This window comes from Lissotriton vulgaris, chromosome 2_1 (genome assembly GCF_964263255.1).
Source record: "Lissotriton vulgaris chromosome 2_1, aLisVul1.2, whole genome shotgun sequence".
Lineage (NCBI taxonomy): Eukaryota > Metazoa > Chordata > Amphibia > Caudata > Salamandridae > Lissotriton > Lissotriton vulgaris.
This window is the reverse complement of record NC_141687.1, coordinates 70,176,699-70,199,641: the sequence shown is the minus strand read 5'-3', so window position 1 is coordinate 70,199,641 and position 22,943 is coordinate 70,176,699.

The window sequence follows — 22,943 nt, the reverse complement described above, 5'->3', positions numbered from 1 at the left end:
AGCTAATAAGTCCCAGAAGGGTGCATTCAGTAAAGGTCTGGTTGAAGTCGCCAGGTTGGGATCGGAGGGCGGGGGCGCTCCCATGACACCTCCAAGACATGCAGGTTATGGTCAGAGTGCGTCCGGCCTAAATAATAAACCGCCAATACATGGGGGAGCAGCTCTTCCGAGAGCATATAGCGGTCCAGTCGTACGTGCAGATCGTGGGCTCCTGAGTAATAAGAATATAGCCTGTCTTGGGGATGACGATGTCACCAGGCATCCTTCAAATGTCAATGTGCAGCCCAATTGGTCAGTGCCTTCATAGCGTGATGCGTATTTTTACCCGGAAGGGGCGGGAAAGAGCGGGTACCTAGGTGTCTTTGATACCTATTTTTCACTCTTTATATTTTACCAAATTAATTGCTAAATACCGTTACACAATGAAAAAATATTTCAAGACACTGCTCAGTTATTGGCTCTTGATTCCTCTGGTTATTGGAGAACTTACAAGTCCTATATATCCCCACATCCAGAAGGGTCCAGTGGATGTAACGATATATTTCTTTTACACATCTGTCATTCTTTGAAGAAGTTAGAAGTGAAAACGTTAGCACAAATGGCTATTTTTTTCAACTACTTTTCAATTTTTTTTTATTTTCAACTGTTAGCGTCTATAAAAAAAACCTTTAAGGATGTACACAAATAACCCTTTGCTGAATTCAGAATTGTGTCTACTTTTCAAATCTGTATAGCTTTCCGTGATCCATCACTGCTTTCACACCCATTTCTACCACTAACGGGAAGGAGATTGAAAGAACAAAAAGTAGCAAAAATAGGCTATGTCCCAGTAAAATGCCAAAACTATGTAAAAAATGTTGGTTTTCTGACACAAGTCTGCTTGTCCCTGAAAGCTGAGAAGAGGATTTCAGCACCACAAACCCTTTGTTGATGCCATTTGCAGGGGAAAAAACTGACACTTTCTTCTGCAGCACTTTTTCTCCATTTAAAAAAAACATTCTGGGCTTCCTCTCTCCCCCCTCCCCCTCTCCCTAGGAGAATCCACAAACCCTGGATACCTATAAAACCCCATGATGATGGAAGAAAAGGGAGCAAATTCGGGGTGGATACCTTATGTTGACAAAAAGTTAATAGGGCTTAAGCAGCAGCCAAAAAAAGGCTTAGCACAGTGGGGGAAAGGCCTAGCAGTGAAAGGGTTAGAAGTATGTGTCCAACTTTTGATTTACACTGCACCCTGCCCGCTGGGCTGTTCAGATCTGCCCTAGGGAAGGATTAGGCCTGATAACAGATTTATTTTGCCTGGTCGAAAAGACAGTTTAAAACGAACTGCACACACAGGCTATGATGGTAGGCTACTTGAGTAGATGGAATATTGAGAGCTGCAGGCACACCAGTAGCATTGAATCTATGTTAGCTGGGAACTTGCAGTACCGCTTTACTAAGGACGAATAAGTCAATGAAATGTGACAATTGGGTGTAAAACAACTTTACCATGGATACTGGAGCGCACAAGCACTTTAGCACTGGTTAGCAGCAGTAAAGTGCACAGAGTCCGAAAAGTCAACAAAACCGGGTTAAAAAAACAGGACAGTGAAGGCAAAACATTTGGAGATGACCCTTTAGAAATGGCCAAGTACAACAGTAACCTTAGCGTTAATGTTACGATTAAGGAGGATGTAGCAGTCACTCATTATAATAAGGTCTAAGGGATAAGGTTAAGGGATAAGGTTATGGTTAAGGGTAAGGGTAAGGTTAAGGTATAAGGCATTGTTAAAGTCAAGGTGAAGAGATAAGGTTATGGTTAAGGTAATGTTTAAGGTGATGGTTAAGACTGAGGGACAAGGCATGTGTAGGGTACGAATATATATAATTCACAGCGATGTGCACTTTAACCTCTGCATATTTGTATTTTTTATGTCACACGTGTTACTCATGAATTTGTTATTTCCTCTTTTATACCGCAACTTTTATCAAGTCTATTTTGTTGCATTTTGTACACATAATCTGTCTTTTTTAAGGAATGTACAGGATTTATGTCTGCAGGTAATTAAAAGTTTGTAGGCACGGATTCTCTTCAAAACAAGCTGCAATATCTGTGACATTTTAAGTTTAAGGAAATATATTTGGAAAAAGTCACTGTAAACTTATTCACTTCGTCCCACAAAAAAGCCTAAAGGGGGAACTGCTGTGTCCTTTTCTGTGAGGACAGACCCCCTTCAAACTCTCGCTCTCTCCATGCTACTCAAGGTTGGCACTGAAACTTTTCTTGACTGCTTTATACTGACAGCTGAGCCATGGGTGCATGTCTTTTAGGGTCAATGAGAAATTGTCTTGAACATTAATGATTTGTTGTCTTTATTATATGTAGAAAAAGTTTAGAAACTATATCTAAAGCAGATGCATTTCGTGGAAAAGTCACAGAAACCAGTTGAGTTTGGAGAGCTTCCATGAATTTGCACGGATCTGTAAAAGTCTTGCCTAAAATTCACAGAAAACTGAACACAAGAGACATTGGGATGCTACATTTAGAGGCAGCGGCACATGACTGACACAGGTCAGGTAATGTATCTTGAGAACTCCTAGCAGGCAAACATGCATCTGAAAAAGCACTCAGAATGCAGAGTCCAACTGAAATCCCACTTAAAGGGTCCAAAAGGCTGCATATACCACATACAGCTCTTAGGAGGATCCCGAAAACACAAGTCAGTACAGCTCTTAGAATGGGTGCAGGAATCTGGATAATCCTGAAATGACGGGGGGGGGGGGCTGGTGCCTACTTAGCTGCAATGTGCAGTTCCAGTCATTTGGAGTGACCAGTGAACTACCAAAGCTCTCCAGTTTGCTGGTTTTGTTCTTTGAATTGTTTCATGCAGTCGGACTGGAACGTGAGGCATACAGTTTTGGTACCTGTTGGCCAAGATTTAAATATCCTGCTAGAAAAATATTGATGGACAAATTATCTACAGTTTTATGATACAACCGCACTTGCCTAAACAACGCGGTCTGAACCACACCTTGTCTTTACCAGGCATGACTTTACAACAAATTTTGTCGTGGAGACATGATTTACTAAAGAGATATGTGTGGTAAAGTGCACAAACCAGCCCCCCCCTCCCTGAACGCTAACACCCAATACCCCAGCCCTGGAATCCTCTCCACCCTAGCCCTTAATACTACCCCCCCCACCATCAGCCCTTAAACTCTGCCCCCTTGATAAAAAACTATACAACTCCCCCCTGCCCGGAGCACTAAAATTGACCTCCAACCCTTTAAAACTACCTCCCCAAACCCGGCCCCAGCCCCACTTACTAGTCCATGTCCTGGATCTTCCTTTCCTGATCCTTCCTGTTCCTCTCCCCTCCATCTGCACATCTAGGCCGCTGACTGCCTAAACGATGGATATGCGGGTTTAAGGCAAATGCAGGGTTAAGGCAGATGCGTGGTTTAGGTAAGCGTTGTTCCGCTTGCATGGAAACGGCACGCATTGCTTAGCCCGCGTTGTAAAGGCCATTTGCCATTATCAATAACAACAACCACCTGAACTGAGCGTCTTAATGTACATCAAGCCACCAGGTGCTTATTAAGTTACTAGCGACAGAGTTAGAAAAGTGAAAATAACAGGAATAGTAGAGGAATCAGAAAACATTGAGCTGAATTTGGATTCCCATCAATATTCAGAGTTATCAATCTTACCATCTGGTTATCCACTCAAATGGAAAATATGTCTCCTGATCATGGAGACAGATCACCAACCAAGGCATTCACTCAATGGAATTAGATTGGGGACCACAGAAAAAAAGTAAGGCAGACTGTACAATCTTTTTAGTCTGTGGCCACTTGGGAATCAGAAAGCAGTGCAAACACAAAAAGTGAAGAGTGTGAAGTTTAAATAGAGTCATGATGAGAAAGTGCAAAGTTTATTACCTCACCCTCTAATTTAAAAACAGAACAGTGCAGAGAGCAGTATTAACAAATAACTGCTAGATTAACAAGGTCAACATGTTTCAGTAAACAGGGTAAGAGTTTCCCATTATCAACAGCCAAAATATCAATAACGTAAAGGCCTGCACCAGGAACCTAAAGCAGCCTCTTTACGGTGCTCGCAAGAAGCGAAGTGAGCTAGTCTGACCACTGCAAGGAGCTTTTGTGGGGTTTTCCTCCTAAGAATATTTGGAAAATATGGCAAAAATGCTGCATTTTATAACACATATTTTACTATATATTCAAATGCATTTACTTTTAAAGCATAGTAAAGTATAACCGTACAGTGCACCGGGATACCCAGTGATATCCACAGACATTGTGGGTACTCCAAGCTGGAGACTGTCCTGCTGCGAGGAGTGTCACTGCACAAAGGCTGTGTCTGCAGAACAGCCTAGAGAGGCCCTGGAAACAGGAACCCACCCCAACCCAGTGCTGAGTATCTAAAATAAAATCATGTGTATCTGGGCACATGCTGCTTCAAATACTAATTCACGTTTGTGAAATATGCTTAATGTTTGTAAGCGCACATTCTATCTAGAGTACGAATTTGCCCTTATGTCTGCACATTCTACTATTGTTCATGTCTGCGCCTGATAATTGAAGCTTTCTCTTGTGCAGCGCTTCTTGTTAATCAGTTAAGCAGCTTCTTAAGCCCAAGAAAACGTGTTATAAATGATTTTAAAAATTGCTTTTTAAATAGCCAGTCTCTAATATTGCTAAAAGCGTCAGTTTAGCAAGACTGAAAAACCTATGAGTTATTGTCGCGTTACCAAAGAACAAATGCACCTTTTTATCGTCTTTAATGGCACCTGAAACATATTTGGTCTAAAACAACAAACACTGTTGTCATCCAGGGGCCAATTTGTTTTTTAAAAAGCTGGTTCCTGCTGCATGATTCAGCTAGAGGCAGTCTATAAAGATGATTGAGGAGAGCAAATAATACAAGGCAGATTGAAGAGGCATGAACCTGTGAAGAGGGACCTGTGTGGCCATCCAGGGGCAGAGCTTATCGCTGAAGTGCAGTGTGGTATCGTGTTGGTGTTGCGCGCGTGTGTGTCTCGTGTTGTGTGCGTGTGTGTGTCTGTATGCGCGTGTGTGCATGTGCTCGTGTGGAATGCGTGGAATGTATGCAAGGGCGAATGCTGGCGTAGTCAGTTACTGGAAGGGAGGACGGAGGACGTACTATCGTGTTGCTGTATTGCCATTACTTAAATGTTAATAAAGATCAATTGAAGAACCTACATGCCTGCGGAACTTCTTTACAACACATGGCGACGAGCGGGATTTGGCAGCAGCAACATCGATTTTCTTAAAGGAAAAATTTTTTTTTTTCTACTTTTAAATTTTGTTGGACCAGTGAATATGATCGCTATCAATTACTAACCAACGGATTACTTCTAAGAGACTTTCAACTACAACAGTGAGTAACTTCTGGCTGAACTTTTGTGAAAGTGAAGAGTTTACCTTAAAACCATCTACTGCAACGTATGATGCATCTTTTAAACTGAACGACTCGTGAAGAACTGTTGCGCGTGCAGTTGAACTCCTAGTCTTCCCGTAGTTGATCGTCATCGTCACGTGATAGTGTCATCACGTACTACGCACAACGTGTGGCCATTTTGGATGTATTTTCCTTGCATCAACGCGTCAACAGAGTAACATAGCGACGCGATCACGTGGTCATTTTGGATGTATTTTCCTTGCATCAACGCGTCAACAGAGCAACATAGCGACGCGATCAAGACAACATCTGAGTAACGCGTTAGACAGTAACATAGCAACGCGATCAAAACAACATTTGAGCAACGCGTTTGACACTGCATTTTAGCAACGTGTTCAGATGTCAGCTAAATAAACACATACACGGCGTTTATAAGCAAAATTAACGCTGGCCATCCAGTTGGTTCTACGTTGTGGGTAATATCTTTATGTACTATTTTATTGTTTTTTGCTACAACTACAAAATCGTATTTTCTCTTTTCTCTCATACTACTTAAACTTTGGTGAACTTTTTGTACAAGTGGAACTTCATATCAACCTGGACTTTGGTGAACTGTTTGCGCAAGTATTTGGAAAAAAAAAAAAAATTTTTTTTTCTTTTATTTTTGCAAGTGTTAAATTATATTTCCCTTATATTGTGGTTATAATGTCTTCAATTCATCCACCTCCATTTTTTCTGGCGGAATCTGGTGAACCTCCTATTGCATGGGATCTTTGGATTGATATGTTTGAGGCTTATGTTGAAGTGTTAAATGAAGAAGAACCTTCTCAAGATAGGAAGGTATCACTACTTAAACATAGATTAGGTGCTGTAGGGTTGAGGGAGTTTAAAAATCTACCAAAAATTGAAAATGCTGGTGATATGGGCGCTTATCAGTGTGCTGTCAAACAGATGCAGGAAAGATTTGGAAGGAAAATTAACGTAGTGATGGAAAGGTTTAAGTTTTATTCAAGGGCTCAAAAAAGCGATGAGTCAATTGATCAATTTGTTTCTGCCTTAAGGGGTTTAGCAGTCACCTGTGAATTTGAAACCATCACATATGATCAGGTTTTGCGGGACCAGATTCTTATGAAGACTAAATCTAAAAAAATCCAGGAGAAATTATGGTCGTCTGGCAGCACTTCATTGAAGAATGCAATTGAAGTTGCTAGAGGTGTGGAAATTTCTGACCAATGCATTCGTGAAGTCAGAAATGAAAAAAATGATAGTGATTCTGCATCTATCAATGCTGTGAATAAGGTTGACAGTTATAAACCCAAGACCGATAGTAAGACTGACAGTAAGATGACTAGTTATTCATCTTATTCTAATAAAAAGGGGAATGAAAAAACTTATGTAAAAACTGGTGAATCAAAAAAGTTTGCATGTTTTAGATGTGGATCTTCGACGCATCTAGCTAATTATAAGTGGTGTCCAGCTCTTGACAAAATTTGCACTAATTGTAAAAAAAAGGGACATTTTACTAGAGTTTGTCGAGATTTCAAAGCTAAAGTTAACTATTTACAAAGTGATGAACAAGATGATATTAATTGTGTTCATGCTAATAACCAAGATGATGCTTTCTATGTTGTAGGTGATGTATGTAGCATACAGGATGAATCTTTTAAAGAGACAAGTAAGGTAAAAAAATTACCGTCATGTCTGGTCACCATTGATGGGTTGGAGGTAAAGGTCATGGTAGACTCTTGTGCGTGGTACACCATTATGGGCATGGATTTGTTTAAATCGCTTTGGCCTACTAGACCATTATTAGGTCCTGATGTACGACCTGGTAGTTACACTGGGCATAAAATACCTTTAGAAGGGTTCATAATTGCTGAAATAACCTTTGGTGGTAATTCATGCCAGGGTAAAATTTATGTGGCCGACAAAGGTGCAACTATTTTGGGGTGGCCACACATTTTTGATTTGGGCATGAAAATTGACCCCAGACGGGAATGTCCTGTTTATTCTATTCAAGATGAATGCATTCAGAATAACATTTATTCAAATTTACAAGAAAAATTTCCTGATGTGTTTTCGAATGGGATTGGCAAAATGGTTGGGTTCAAACATAAAATAATATTAAGAGAGGGCGCATGTCCTATTCGACAAAAACTTAGGAATGTTCCCATCAGTTATAGGGAAAAATTAGGTGAGATACTTAAGAAACTATGTAGCGATGGCATTGTTGAACCTGTGGAAAGTTCAGATTGGGTTTCGCCAGTCGTGATTTCGCTTAAATCCAATGGCGATTTACGACTGTGTGTAGACCTAAGATGTTTAAATGAAGCTATTTGGGTGGACACATTCCCTCTTCCTAATTTGCAGGAGCTTACATCATCTGTTGGTGGCTCATCTTGGTTTTCCAAGATTGACTTAACCAGCGCGTACCATCAAATTGTATTAGATGATGATTCTAGACATTGCACTGCCTTCATAACTACAGAAGGAATGTTCAGGTACAAACGAATGCCATTTGGTCTCGCCAGTGCATCGGCTGTTTTCCAAAGGGAAATGTGCAGAGTTTTACAAGGCATTGAAAATGCCAAGGTCTTTCAAGATGACATTTTAATATATGGGAAAGACAAAGAATGTCACGATAAAAGTTTGTTTGAGGTTTTAGATGCATTGAGAAGGAGTGGTTTGACCATAAAAGATGAGAAATGTGTTTTTGGAAAATCTGAAGTTGAATATTTAGGACATGTGATATCTAAAGATGGGATCCGACCTAAAATCAGTCATGTTGATGCTATCTTAGCTGTTCCGGAGCCCAATAGCAAAGAGAAATTGATGTCATTTCTTGGACTCACTGAGTTTTATTCACGTTTTATTGAAAACTATGCCTCAAAAGTTGAACCTTTGAGATTGCTATTAAAAAGAGGTGCAGTGTTTACATGGGGTGAGCAACAAAAGACATGTTTTGAGGAAGTGAAGAAGGAGATAGTCACCACTCCTTGTCTGAAACCTTTTGTGCCAACGGCTGAATGTGTATTGTCTGTGGATGCATCTGGTTATGGAATTGGTGCTGTATTTTCCCAGCGAGTTAAATCTGAAAAATGGGTAGTGGCATATGCTTCACGCACCTTGACCCAAGCGGAGCGAAACTATTCCGTGATTGAGAAAGAATTATTGGCGGCTTCATGGGCAGCTGAAAGATTTCGAATGTATGTCTGGGGGAGGAAATTTAGAATTTGTACGGATCACAAACCATTGGTGAATATTTTAAGACCTGAGGGAGGAAAAAACTTAACTCCAAGGTTAGCTCGATTAGCTTCAAAGTTGCAGATGTTTAATTTTAGCATAGAGTATATCCCGGGTAAAGATAATGTAGTTGCTGATGGATTATCCAGATTACCCAATGCGGATCCTAAGGAGGTTATAACCAATACTGATTGTGAAGTAGCATTCACCACTAAGGATGTATTTCTTGTTGGGATGCAGGATGCCATTAGCGGTATCTCGGAAACATCATGGATGAATGAGATGGAGAAAGACGTGGTCCTGAAGGAGATTAAACGTTTTATCGTTGAGGGTTGGCCAAGGGAGTCCAGTTTACGTGGTGAATGTGTTGCATTTTCCAAAATTAAAGATGAATTGTGTATAGTCAATGATATTATCCTAAGGGGCGACAGGATTGTTCCCCCTGTGGGCTTAAGAAAAGTTATTGCTGAGAGAAGCCACTTAGGACATGGTGGTATGTCTAGTTCGAAGAGAAGGGTCAAGGAGTGGTTTTGGTGGCCAGGGTTAGATTCTATGGTGGACCGACTAGTAAGAGATTGCAAGGTTTGTTGTACTAGCGATAAAGTAGTTAAACCATTACATGTACCATTAACCATGGTTGAATTACCTGAGTACCCGTGGCAAAAAGTAGCTATTGATTTTATGGGGCCATTTTCTGCTTTATCATCTATGGAATGTTATGCCATTGTACTAGTGGATTATTATTCTAAATGGCCCGAGGTAAGGATGGTAAGTGGGATGTCATCTGATGTGGTTATTGAGTTTTTAGAGGACGTATTTTCTAGAGAGGGTGTTCCTGAAATATTAGTTTCTGACAATGGTCCCCAATTTGTGTCACAGAAGATGGAAGAATTTTTACATGTGATGGGTATCAAACATGTTAGATCTTCATTATATCATCCAGAAGGCAACGGCCAAGTTGAACGCTTCAACAGAGTGGTCAAAGAAGCAATCGAGTTGGCTTTAAGTGCAGGGTTGCCTTGGAGGAAAGCCTTGCAAGAAAGACTGACTGCTTATCGTGTTACCCCCCATTCAGCTACAGGGAGAACGCCTTTCGAGATCTTGAGGGGCAGGAAACCCTTTTCTGGGTTGGTGCCTTGGTGGTTGAGGAAAAGGAATGATAAAATGCAATGCGACACTGGAAATATTGATAAAGAAATTAGAACCGAGGTTAAGAAATATCAAGATCGCAACCAGCGGCATCATGGTAGTAAACCAGCTTGGCCTTTAGTTAGGATTGGTCAGTTGGTCAGGGTGAAGAACCCCAGGAAAGTGTTGAAGGGTGAAAGTGTATGGTCCAAACCTTTAAAAGTGATTAAGGTTTTTGGTAGTGCTGTTGAATTAGAAGATGGTAAAAGATGGAATTTTCGTCAATTGAGTTTTTGTAATGAGAGGGGTGGTGTGGCTGGTGCACATCATGATCGTGGATCTTGTAGTGGCTATTTTCTGGGTGATGATTTTGGTTTTGCAAAAGATTTGGAGTTATCTGGTGATGCAAACAGTGGTAGTACTGGTAGATGTAGTACTGATTGTGATCCTGGTGATGGTGTTGAGGACGTTGGTGATGTTAGGCCTGCTTCCTCTCATTCCGGCGTTGATGATGGGTGTCTCCGACGTAGTGATAGAGTAAGGAAGTTGCCTGCCCGGTTTTCTGATTATAGATTAGGTTGATTCTGTGTGGGTGCTTAGATTCTCTGAGGAGGAGGGTGTGTGGTATCGTGTTGGTGTTGCGCGCGTGTGTGTCTCGTGTTGTGTGCGTGTGTGTGTCTGTATGCGCGTGTGTGCATGTGCTCGTGTGGAATGCGTGGAATGTATGCAAGGGCGAATGCTGGCGTAGTCAGTTACTGGAAGGGAGGACGGAGGACGTACTATCGTGTTGCTGTATTGCCATTACTTAAATGTTAATAAAGATCAATTGAAGAACCTACATGCCTGCGGAACTTCTTTACAACATGCAGCTTGAATGCTGGCTGTTCGAGGGGAGGAGCTGTGCAATTGCCAAAAGGGGTGCTTTTTTACAAAACTCCAGAGACATGAAGAGTGCTTGATTTGAGCCGGTGTGCTCCGGGGCTCCAGACGTGCTTAATTTGAGCCGGTGTGTTCCGGTGCTCCGCACTGGCTCTTGATTGCCAACACCAACACTTCTGATTGTCTACCACATGGTGGTACTGTTTGACTAATTTAGAGACAAGCACAACAACAGCTGTTCATTAATTCAATATGCCTTAAAATGATCAATACCTACTGCCAAAGCCATTCTAATAACTATGTGGGCCTGGAATAGTCAGAATTGTTACAACTGTGGGAGTGTGATGGGCAGTAGATGTGCTGTTACTGTCATTGGCAGCACAGATGGTGGACACTTTATGTTTGCTTTTTTTTTTTTACAAATTCAGTACTGCATGAAGGTGCGCATAGGAAAAAACTTTAGAAACACAAAGCAGTGGAACTAGAACTTTGGGGGCCTGGAAAGTCGAGCTTATTCATGTAGCCTTCACAGTCTTATATCATTATTTCCGCACCCCATCTGAAAAGATATCCGCATATAAAAAAGAACGATCTCTGGAAGAACACCAGATGGGTGAGTTTCAAGAGAAGCTGGTGGTAGCTGGGCTTAGAAATCCGGTTCTATTCGGACACAACTCAACCTACCGGGCACCAATGGGAGCTGACCGCGCCAGCTGATGTTTAGAAAATATTGACCAGGTCTCTGGATACTCCAGTGGGGGTAGGGGGTGGGGGGGGGGGGGGCACGGGGTCTCCATATTTCGTTAAACAAAGTGATTCAAGTTCGAAATTTGAAGCACTTTTGGAGTTGTATCACCTTATCCTGGAGCACCTCCTGAACTGTACATTGAGGTACCATTCATGGAACCTCGATGTATATTGGTGGTGTGTCCATGGGTGCTACAGTGTATACTGGTAGGGGTCCCCTGGTGATATAAGACCCGGGTATTAGTGTAAACACAGGATTTGCTACAGACTCCGCAACGTCAGCTCTGGATCCTGATGTGTTGAACTTAACCTTGGGAGTTATGCCCAGATGTTGCTGTACAGATCTATTCTGCCCCCAATAGCTGCTCTGTAGATAAGAATGGTACTCTAGGGTTGTTCTTAAACAGCGGCTTACTGTGCCAGATGTTGATTTACACTGGTCTGGGCTCCTAACGTTTTTATAAACTGGGCTGGTGCTGTGGTTAAACAACGGTTATTAGGGTACATACAAGACTTGCCCAGAGGTTTCTCTGTACTTTATATAGGTCTGGTCTACAGGATACGGTTTACAAAGAAGAGTGAGCACCAGTACAGTATAAGCTAGCTTAGAGGGTCAAGCCACCTGCTGCTGAGGTCTGTGCAGGGCCAGCAATATTGGTTGCAGTACTCACAAGGCAACCAAAATTGTTGCAGATACTGGTGTGTAATTTGCTGATCATACTTTCGGCTAACAATAAAACACCTGAGAGGGTTAATGTGCCTGCTGAAAAGTACTCTAACATGCTGATCACACTCGAATTCTAGAAATACAAAGCAATGAGTTTCAGTGCTTTTCCAGAGACCCCGATGTGACTTGCAGGTCACAAGTTCCTATCCTGCACGGGTGGGTGTCTGCTGCAAACATGCGTGGAGCCAGAAAGGTGTCTGTTTGAATCCTCCCAGGACTAATTCTAGACTTCATTGTGACATGGGTGTGAAAAATGAGCACCATTCAACGTGGTACTAGTTAAACCTTGTTATTGTACTCCATAATTCAGTTTGTATCATGCTACATATCAATTAATGTACATCGAATGGGCAAGTTGGTACTTTCCTACGAAGACAGCCTGCAACATTTCTAAACGCAGCTGCAACCTAATGAAATGCAGGCAATAGCTGCTGCCTCACTTTGTTCATCTGGTACAATGTGGCCATTTTCTTCATAAATCCTATAGGGCTTATTTACAAGCCTCTTGCGCCGACAGTGCGTCACTTTTTCCCATATTAAAAGTTACGCACCAGCGGCACAAGGGGCTTGTAAATAAGCCAGCACATGTAGGGCTAGGATTCTTTCCTACTGGTTTTTCTCTGGATCAACTAGTGAGCAGGCTCGCAGCCTGAAGTACATTCATAGGGGGCCAGGGCCATCAGCTATGGCAAACATTGAAGTTGTACGCTATTTTGTGAAAAAAAAGGTACAGTATGCAAAGCTTTGAAGCAATCAAAACTTTTTGGTGCTTTTTCTTTATTATTAGTGTGATTGGTTGCCCTACTAGTTATCGGCCACCAAAATATTGTGGTACAAGACTATGAGAGACAAAATATCAAAAGGCAAGTGCGTATAGAAAAGAATACATTTTTTGTTCTTAACTCCACATCTACGTATCTTGAAAATAAATATATATATATATATAAACTCGAAGGTTGCCCTACTGAAGCCATCACTCACGAGGGGGTAAACACACTGATGCCCCAGGTGGAAGTAGTCACAGCATGTCACTCGCGCTTCTTGGTTTCAGCCCATTAGTTAACCATATATAATTATATATATATATTTATATATAGCAAAAAACTCCCATTCACGCCAGAAAGGACAGAGGCCAGAGGGAATTCCAGGGAAAAAGCCAGTAGGTGGTGGGGCTGTACAACGAAATTCACCGATGTCCACAAGCCTCTCCCTGGGTCCCTCGTACCGCTGCTGCCCTAGAATCCAAGCCGGCAATGTAGGCAGGACAGCCGTAGGCCACAGCGCCCAGTGGAGGTAGAATACCTCGCTCCGCCCGTGCTTTCCTGAACTCGAAGGCGGACTCTGGATCTCTCGGTACCCCGAGCAGTAGACGCAGCTGTAAACAGCGCAGGTGTGCCAGTTAACGTCCAGGTCGCTTGTGCAGCAGGGCCATCTGGAATGCTCCTCTGGCTGGAGCATACTACATAGCAAAAACTCCCATCCGCGCAAGAAAGGACAGAGGCCAGAGGGAATTCCAGGGAAAAAGCCAGCTTTAATCAGCAGATAACAGCAATGTTTGGCGAATGCATTTCAGTGTCAACCTTCTTCAGCGCCCTGCATTGCGTGTTCAGCCTCAGCAAATTGTCCTGATACTGCCTCTCCCAATATATATATATATACATGTACCGTAGCACTTAGCACTTTAGCTAAGCCATTATCACAATTGAATGAAAAACTACTTACATTTAGCTAAGCCATTATCACAATTGAATGAAAAACTACTTACATTTAAAGTTGGCGTACATTAAGAGAGGGCATAAAATTGATCAAATTGCATTTTAGAAACAGAAAATAATTTTTTTGTATTTATTTACATTTTTAAATCTCGTGCAAACAGTGATAATTATACATTGTAAAAAAAGGCAGGTAAAATGTTTTTATCTGATGCAGTTGTGTAGAAACTAATTGAAATGAAATTTAGAAAAAAACAAATCGAAGATGGCGCCTACCTTTGCTGTGAAAATAAGGCTGAGATGTGCATTGGGGAATGTCCTTTGTCAATGTCTACGTTTTATTGGAAGTGTAAATAAAGTTTAAAAAAATGGCACTATGCATAGTGAACAAGGCTGCCTTGACAGCCGGAACGCGTGGATGCCATTGTGGATCCCCACCGAGACCAGGAAGACCGTCACCCAGGCCCTCGTCACCAGTCGACTGGACTACGGCAACGCCCTCTACGCCGGTACCACCGCCAAGCTCCAGAAGAGACTCCAGCGGATCCAGAACGCCTCAGCCAGACTCATCCTCGACATCCCACGAACCAGCCACATCTCCGGACATCTCAGAGACCTGCATTGGCTCCCCGTCAACAAAAGAATCACCTTCCGCCTCCTCAACCACGCACACAAAGCCCTACACGACCAAGGCCCGAGCTACCTCAACAACCGAATCAACTTCTACGCTCCCAAACGCCACCTCCGTTCAGCCAACCACGCCCTCGCCGCCGTCCCCCGCATCCGAAGAGCGACAACAGGAGGAAGGTCCTTCTCCTACCTGGCCGCCAAGACCTGGAACTCCCTCCCGACCGACCTGCGCCTGACCCAAGACCACCTCTCCTTCAGGAAGAAGCTGAAGACCTGGCTGTTCGAGCAGTAACGGCACCCCCCTCCCCCCAGCGCCTTGAGACCCTACGGGTAGGTAGTGCGCTCTATAAATGTCTTTGATTGATTGATTGATTGATTGGTTCAAATAAAAATTGGAGTAAAACCGTTCCCCTTGGAGTGCTGGATTATTTCTGGGAAAGACAAAAATATGTTGTGCCTGAGGTCCCACATGTGGACTGTCCTTAACAACTACAAGATTCTTAAACCAGCAGCATACCTAGATTCAACATACTCGGTCTACCTAAGAAAACAGCTAATGGCACTACGTTTTGGTAAATATCCTTCACTGGCAGACGCCCCAAAGTTTATGTGGCAGCCCTACAGAAGACCTCATCCACTTAATATGCATTTGCAAGAAACTTCGGCCTGTACGAGAGACCTTACTAAGAAAGGCTTTTGTGGATAGAGGAATACGAACATGTCGGGAGGCTATATTTAAGAGCTTGATCCATCTGATCCCCTGATGAACTCTAAATTGGTTAAGTTCCTTCGTATACACGATCAGGCAACAAAGTGAACACAATAATGAGAGGATCCGTTCATGGAAAGCTTGATGCTAGTTTCATTTGTTTTACGGAGTCATCACAAGGAGGGAGTAAGTGGTCCGGTACATCAGCCTGCAGAGACAACTACTTTTTCATATTGACTTATTGCTGGTACCGAAGGGACTAACATTTGACATCTGTTAAACTGTCAGTTCTTAACTGTTTTCCATGTAGAAAAAGTAGAGTACAGGCATTATTTCATCAAATTTTAGAATGTAATTATGATCTAACAGTGATTTTAATCTGTAAGACTCTTTTTGGTGCAACTGATGGTTGAATGATCCTAAATCTTGTTAAAGTCTTGGCTGCTATCAACAGGGAAGAAAATTGTAATGGTTTTAATTAACTAAACAATAAAACATTTTACACACTGACTGATATTGCTCCAGCCTACCGCCTTTTTTAGGGGCACTGCCCATTTGTGAAATATAGACTGGTGAGAAAATGTATTTGCTCTAGAGATCTTTATTTTGTTTGCAGTAGCCAGATAGTCTAGCAAAATCAAGTGCAGTTTTGCAACTTTATTAATTGTGCACTTAAATGTAACATAAGACAGGTTTTTATTCCACAGGGCCAAAGTGCAAGTGGATTTGAGAGCATTTTGCAAATAACGCTTATGTGGTGTATTGGGACCTTTTTCTTGTTTGACCACAAAGCCTCATTTAGTTTAGAGTCCACTATGTTTGGCTTTATGCGGTACCACACTTTAATTGTTGAATATTGCCTGCCAACTGTCTCATTCAGTAAACCAAATTCTAATCGCACTTGTGCTGGATATGCCATTTGGGGAAGCTGAAAGACCCTTTTAAAAATGCTGGTTGTTAAATTATTGAGTATGGTTGCATCATTACCTTGAAGGCTATGCTGGCCTAGGTTAAAGTTGGTCATGTTTTAGCCGTTATTACTGTAATCAGTGGTTTAAATGAGGGGCCCCTTAGCTTCCCTGCCAGTGTCTTATGAGCAAAGGTTAATGCAGTTGCCCGCTGAGCTATGTAATTTTTCTGATCTTGCTGGCTCAATTTGTTGTCAAGGTAAAATACCAAATATTTTTTAGCTTACAATGTTTTCCAAGACTTTACCTTTAAAGTTGATGTTATACAGGTGAGCTGTCCGGTTACTGATCAGCATCGTTTTTGCTATATTCATTTCAAGCTTATTTGTCGTCAGAAATTCTGCGCGGCCCGTCAGTAGCCTCGTGAGCACAATCTTAGTCAAACTGATTAAAACTAGAGGCACTTCTGGGAATTACCAGAGGCACTTCTGGGAATTAGTGGCTAAGTGGAATAAACGAGAGAAAGGCTCTAGAGAGGTCTTTTTAGACGAGGCCACGTGGGTAAAACATTTTACAACATTGTATGCAGCTAAAACCTGCGAGGCAATCTCTCTGGAAGAATCAACTCCCACTCAGTCTGCGAATTCACACCTACCGGTAGTCTTTGACTTAAATGAAACTGAGTTGGCAATTGCTTCAGTCAAACAAGGGAAGGCACCTGGCCTTGATAAAATTCCAGGTGACCTTTTTTTGCATAATACTGACGTTTGGGCACCATATTTAAATCTTTTATTCAATACGATTGCGGCTGGTGACCAAATCCCAGACACTTGGGATGGTGCAGAAATTATCACTATTTTTAAAAAGGGGGATAGAGGCGATCCAGCCAATTATCGCCCCATTAGTCTTTTAGACATAACTCAAAAGATATTTGCCAGGCATATATTAAACCGTATAAACACGTGGTTAGATGAAAAACTAGTTTTATCAAAATATCAGGCGGGGTTTAGGGAAAAAACTGGAACCATAGACCAGGTATTAAGGTTGTGCTGCTTGTACTGGAAATATGTCATCATCCGCAAGGGCCACTTGTATGTGACCTTTGTAGATCTACGAGCAGCATTTGACCTAATACCTCGTGATCTGCTTTGGAAGTCCCTGGAAAGACAGGGACTTCCTGAGGAACTATTAAAACTGGTGAAGGGCCTGCATCAGGAGAACTACGCTACGGTTAGGTGGGGCCCAAATGGAGAACTCACAGACCCAATTCCCATAAAAAGGGGAGTAAGCCAGGGATGCGTATTGGCTCCCACACTCTTTTCCCTTTTTGTTAATGACATTGCGGCTTTTATGGAGAATTGTGATAACGATTCGCCCCGACTAGGAGGGGAACGGGTACCGTCCCTCCTTTTCGCTGACGATACGATCCTCATCTCTCAAACCCCTAGGGGCCTTCAGATTTTATTAGATAGGTTCCAGCAATACTGTACCTTAAAAGGGCTAGAAATTAATATTGAAAAAACAAAATATATGGCACTAAATCCGCATAAAAGTTTAAAAAAAAATCTGATGTTAAATGGTCATAAGCTAGACTACGAACAGAGCTTTACATACTTAGGGGTATTATTAGATTCATCGATGGGATGGAGACCACAGCTGGAAAAATCAACAATAGTGTATAAACAAAACTGTCTCCCAATATTAAAAAGACATAATAAATGTATGAACGAGGCAGTAACCCCTGCAATAGAGATCTTTAGGTATAAGGTCCAATCAGCTGTTCTGTACGGGTCCGAACTATGGGGACCAGTATGTAGAAAGACTTTCGAAACACTGGAGAAACACTGGAGAATAAGTTTATTAGGGGATTATTAAAAGTTCCCACCAATACCCCATTGGTTCCATTATTTTTAGACTTAAACATCAAGCACACTGACCATCACGCAATATTAAGACCCTTATTACTATGGGTTAGACTATGGATAACCCCTGAATTGATTGACTATAAAAATGGGTTAAAAGAAGTTCCGGACCTAGACAGTGGTAACCAAATTTACTGGTTTAAGCATTTGAGAACGTGGTTATCCAAATTAGGCCTAACCCATTTTTGGAGTGAGCCGGAGTCCCTAACTATGGCCTCCAAGAAAATTGTCAAATTCTCCTTTTGGTCTTATGTGAGCTATGATTCTGTGTATGTTAGAACACACGGCCCCCTAACCGAATCATTTTTAATGGTTAAAAATGTGCCCTGTTTTGAATCATTTCTCGACGAGGTCCAGCCACTGTTGGCTAAAACCCTGTACTTAAAATTTAGATATGGAACACTGAGAACTGAGACGACTGAGAAATGCTGGGGGAAGACAAATAGCGATTACTGCAATTTATGTCCTAACAACGTCATGGAAGACGTTTTGCACATACTGTTTTTTTGTCCTAGCTATGGCAAAGCAAGGAAAAAATGGATAGTCCCATTATGTCATATCATTGGCTCTAGATCCCATAAGGAAGCTGGCAGAATTTTAAAAACGGATACCAGCCAAGTAATTGTGTTTGGAATCAGTAGATTTCTTTTGGCTGTAAATTTCGTTAGACTAAAAAAGTCTCTTTCTTTTCAAAAAAAAAAAAGCTGCACCTGTTTAGTACCACGGAATATGTTTTTCTTGGTTTTAATTGCTTCGATAATTTTTAAATTCTATGCCTTGGTTGTTATAAACTTGATTTAATGATTTTTTTACTTTGCACTATGTATTTTAAACTATTTATTCAAGTATGTGATAATTCCAAACCACCATATATTCTCCTAAATGATGACTTGTAGTATTGATTATGGTTTTTAGGTCTCGCCTGTCGATGCGCATGCGCATCGAGCAAGCGAGACTATGGGGGCTTATCCACTCTTTATCCAACTTGCAAGGAATCGTGGCGATTCCTTGCAGTGCCCGTGACTTTTAAGCTCAATGCGCATGCGCATTGAGCTTAAAAGCGCGTACACATGCCCCCAGCCGCCTGCCTTGCCTACTCTCCCGCCCCCTCACTTCTTGATTGCACGGCCGCTAGGCCGTGCCTCCCCTACTCTCCTCCTCCTACTCTCCTCCCCTCGCCGTCTGTTCCCGCACTCCTCCCACACCCCCGCTCCGCCCCCTCCCCTGCCTGCCATGTCGCGTCGCATTTCTCCTCCCCACAGCTCCCCTACTCTCCTCCTCCTACTCTCCTCCCCTCGCCGTCTGTTCCCGCACTCCTCCCACACCCCCGCTCCGCCCCCTCCCCTGCCTGCCATGTCGCGTCGCATTTCTCCTCCCCCCTCCCCACAGCAATGCCCTCCATTTTGACTCGCTGCCTCCTCCTTGTCTTGGCTGAAAATGTTGTTCAATTAGGAGAGTTGAGGCGTTGTCTTTCTGCGAGGAGCCAATAGATGTATGTCCCTTTCGTATTCGGGCAGATGTGGCCTTGGTCGCTTCTCAGTTGGTTATACACTGCTCGCTTTCATGGAGCGACACTGTAGTCGGAGGTGCGGAGTCTCTTTCCTTGGGTGGCGAGTTCCATGACCGGCTAAGAAACAACCTCATGCGTTGTGTGGCGTCGTAGTGCTCATACAATAAGTGCAATTTGCTTGTGCTCTTACAATAATAATAAGTGCAATTTGGTCCCTAATTGTGCTCTCCTGGCCTATGCTGTTCTCTTTTGTGCAATGTTAGCCCAGACTCTGTTACACCCTCGAGAATTGCTGTCTGTGCTTTGTTGAGGCTGTGTTCCTCCTTACTGAAATGTGGTGTGTTTTCATGTGCTTTCCTCCGGTCGTTTTCTTCCGCGTTAAGCTTCTGTGCGCCAGCTCAGCTGTTCGTGCCTTCTTAGGTCGTTGCACTGCCCTACGCTGTCTAAACACGGTTTCTGTTATTCTGGGGCAGTATTTACTCAGGTCGCGCAAAAAAAAGTGTTTGGTTGACCTGGTGTTTAAGGTTGCGCTCCTCTGTCCAGTTGGACAGCAGCACTCTCCTGTACCAGTGAGCCTTGAGGCAGCAGTGCACTATTCTATTGGATTCCAAGTGAGTCGTGCGCTCTTGCCAAACTGGGCTCTCTGTCCTTAGTGTTGTTGGACCTCCTCATCGCGGCGCTCCTGTGCAGTTAAATCTGCTTCCTCGGCCAGTGCGAGCTCTTCAAACACCCCCTGCTCCCCGCCTCTGACTCGCAGTGAACTGTGGAGACGCGCTCACCTGTTTTAATCAGCTCAGCCCGCGGAATTGCCTTAGCAAGCAAGGCGCTGATTGGTCGACAACACAGCCAATAAATAAATGTGCTTGTGGACTACCGGCTCATCTGCGCGCTTTACGATGATTGGTAGCTGGCTGGTCTCGGGCGGCTGTCCCATTGGAAGGCTCTTTAATCCACCACCGCCGCATCCACCACATCCACCACCACCACATCCACCACCACATCCACCATCACCACCACATCCACCATCACATCCACCATCACATCCACCATCACATCCACCACCACATCCACCATCACATCCACCATCACATCCACCATCACATCCACCACCACCACATCCACCACCACATCCACCACCACCACATCCACCACCACCACATCCACCACCACTTCACCACCGCATCCACGACCACCACATCCACCACCACCACCACATCCACCGCATCCACCACCACATCCACCACCACATCCACCACTTCCACTGCATCCACCACCACCACATCCACCACCACATCCACCACCGCATCCACCACCACCGCATCCACCACCACCGCATCCACCACCACCGCATCCACCACCACCACATCCACCACCTCATCCACCACCTCATCCACCACCTCATCCACCACCTCATCCACCAACGCATCCACCACAACCACCACATCCACAACCACCACATCCACCACCACCACATCCACCACAACACCACCACATCCACCATCACCACCACATCCATCACCTTCACATCCACCATGACATCCACCACCACATCCACCACCACATACACCACTTCCACCGCATCCACCACCACCGCATCCACCACCACCACCACATCCACCACAACCACATCCACCACCACCACATCCACCACCACCACCAAAGCCATTGTTATTTGTAATATCAATACATCTAAGTCACGTAAATACAACACACATTGCATTACAAATGCTATAGGTGTCACATTTGCAAAAGTTAAACTATTGACATTGTAACTGACAACGCTATTAATTTTGCTACTTTCAAAACCAACACATAAATAAAAAAAAGTGTCATTTACAATACCAATAGCTCAAACTTTCCTAATGCGAGACCTATTGCATTTCCAATGCTTGTTTGTATTGTATATATGTATTTCTTTTATTGTACATCTTTTATGTTGCAGTGCAACGAAATAAAGATTATTGAATTGAATTGATTAAAACTATGTCGTCAGAGTAGGCAAGGTGAGAAAGGGATAGAGATCCCAGATGCAGAGAATGAGAGTTAATTACATCGAGTTTCTCAGATAAATCAGCTAAAAACAAATTAAATAAGTGGGGAGCAAGCACGCATCGCTGCTTCAATCCCCTGTCTGTGTTCCATTTTCTTGAGACTGTTGATCCGTCAGCGAGTTTTACTCTAACCCATGTATCCGTATAAAATAACAATAAAGCTTTTAAAATTCTTTCTGGAATATTCCATGACTTTCGTTTCATCTACAATAATTTCCGATCCACGCTGTCAAAAGCAGCTTTTAAATCAATGAAGCAGAGGTGCAAGCTCTGTTTTTTTATTTTGCATTTCTCCGCTATTAACATAATGGAAAGGATATTCAAGATTGTCCCAATCCCTTTCCTAAATCCCGTCTGGTTAGAGGGGATCAGATTTAGGTCATTAGACTAGGCAACGAGATCCTCCAGGATCAGGGAGGCTAAGTATTAACACCTTGAATGCTAAAGTTAATCCTCCAGGATGCTGACTTTTCTTGATTCCCATTGTTCATGACGAGCTCAGCTCGTCATGAGTGTATGGAGGTGTACATCATTACGAGCTGAGCTCGTCATGAGCGTCTAAGGAGTTAAGCTTTGACGTCAAGCAATGCAATTAGTCTATAATTCGATGGATTGGATCTTTCGCCCCCTTTCAAAATTGGTGTCAGGATTGAGCCTTGCCAACTGTCTGGAATTTGGTATAACAGATCAACTTGAGCAAAAATAGTCTCTAACTGGAGGCTCCAAAAAATCAGGGTTGTGTTTAAAAACTGCTTGGGGGACACCATTGGGTCCGGGGGCATCATCCCTTTTGCTTTCATTTATTAGGTTTTTTATGGCAACTGCTGTGTATGAAGAGTGATTTGGGCTAGCAGCAAGTGGACGGTCTGAATTAGCGCTTGTGGCATTACCCGTAAGCATGGGCGAATTTTGCGAATCTCGCGTTCGCGAATTTTGCGGATTTGCGAACTCGCAATCGGCAAAATCCGCTAATTCTTGCGAATTTGCGTATTTTTTTTTTTTTTGTGTTCGCAAGGATTTCTGCCAGTTCGCGAGGGTTTCGTACCAGTTCGCAATTGCGAACTTACATTTCGGCGCGCAGCGGTCGCGAATTATGTTGTTTCTACGTCTGGTTCATCATCACAGGTTCCCAGCACCCTCTGTTTCACCACTGCAACCCTCTGTTACATCAATGCCACCCTCTGGTTCATCATTACTGTAGATTATGGGGGGGAAAAGCAAGCACACCAGCCCTGCTTCAACTGAGATGAATTAATTTGGGGTTAGTTTATTAATGTGTCACTGTTTTAAAATTCCAGTCTGGCACCTGCTTCCTTATCTGTAATTTTGCTTTCTGTTGCAGTGCATTTTTT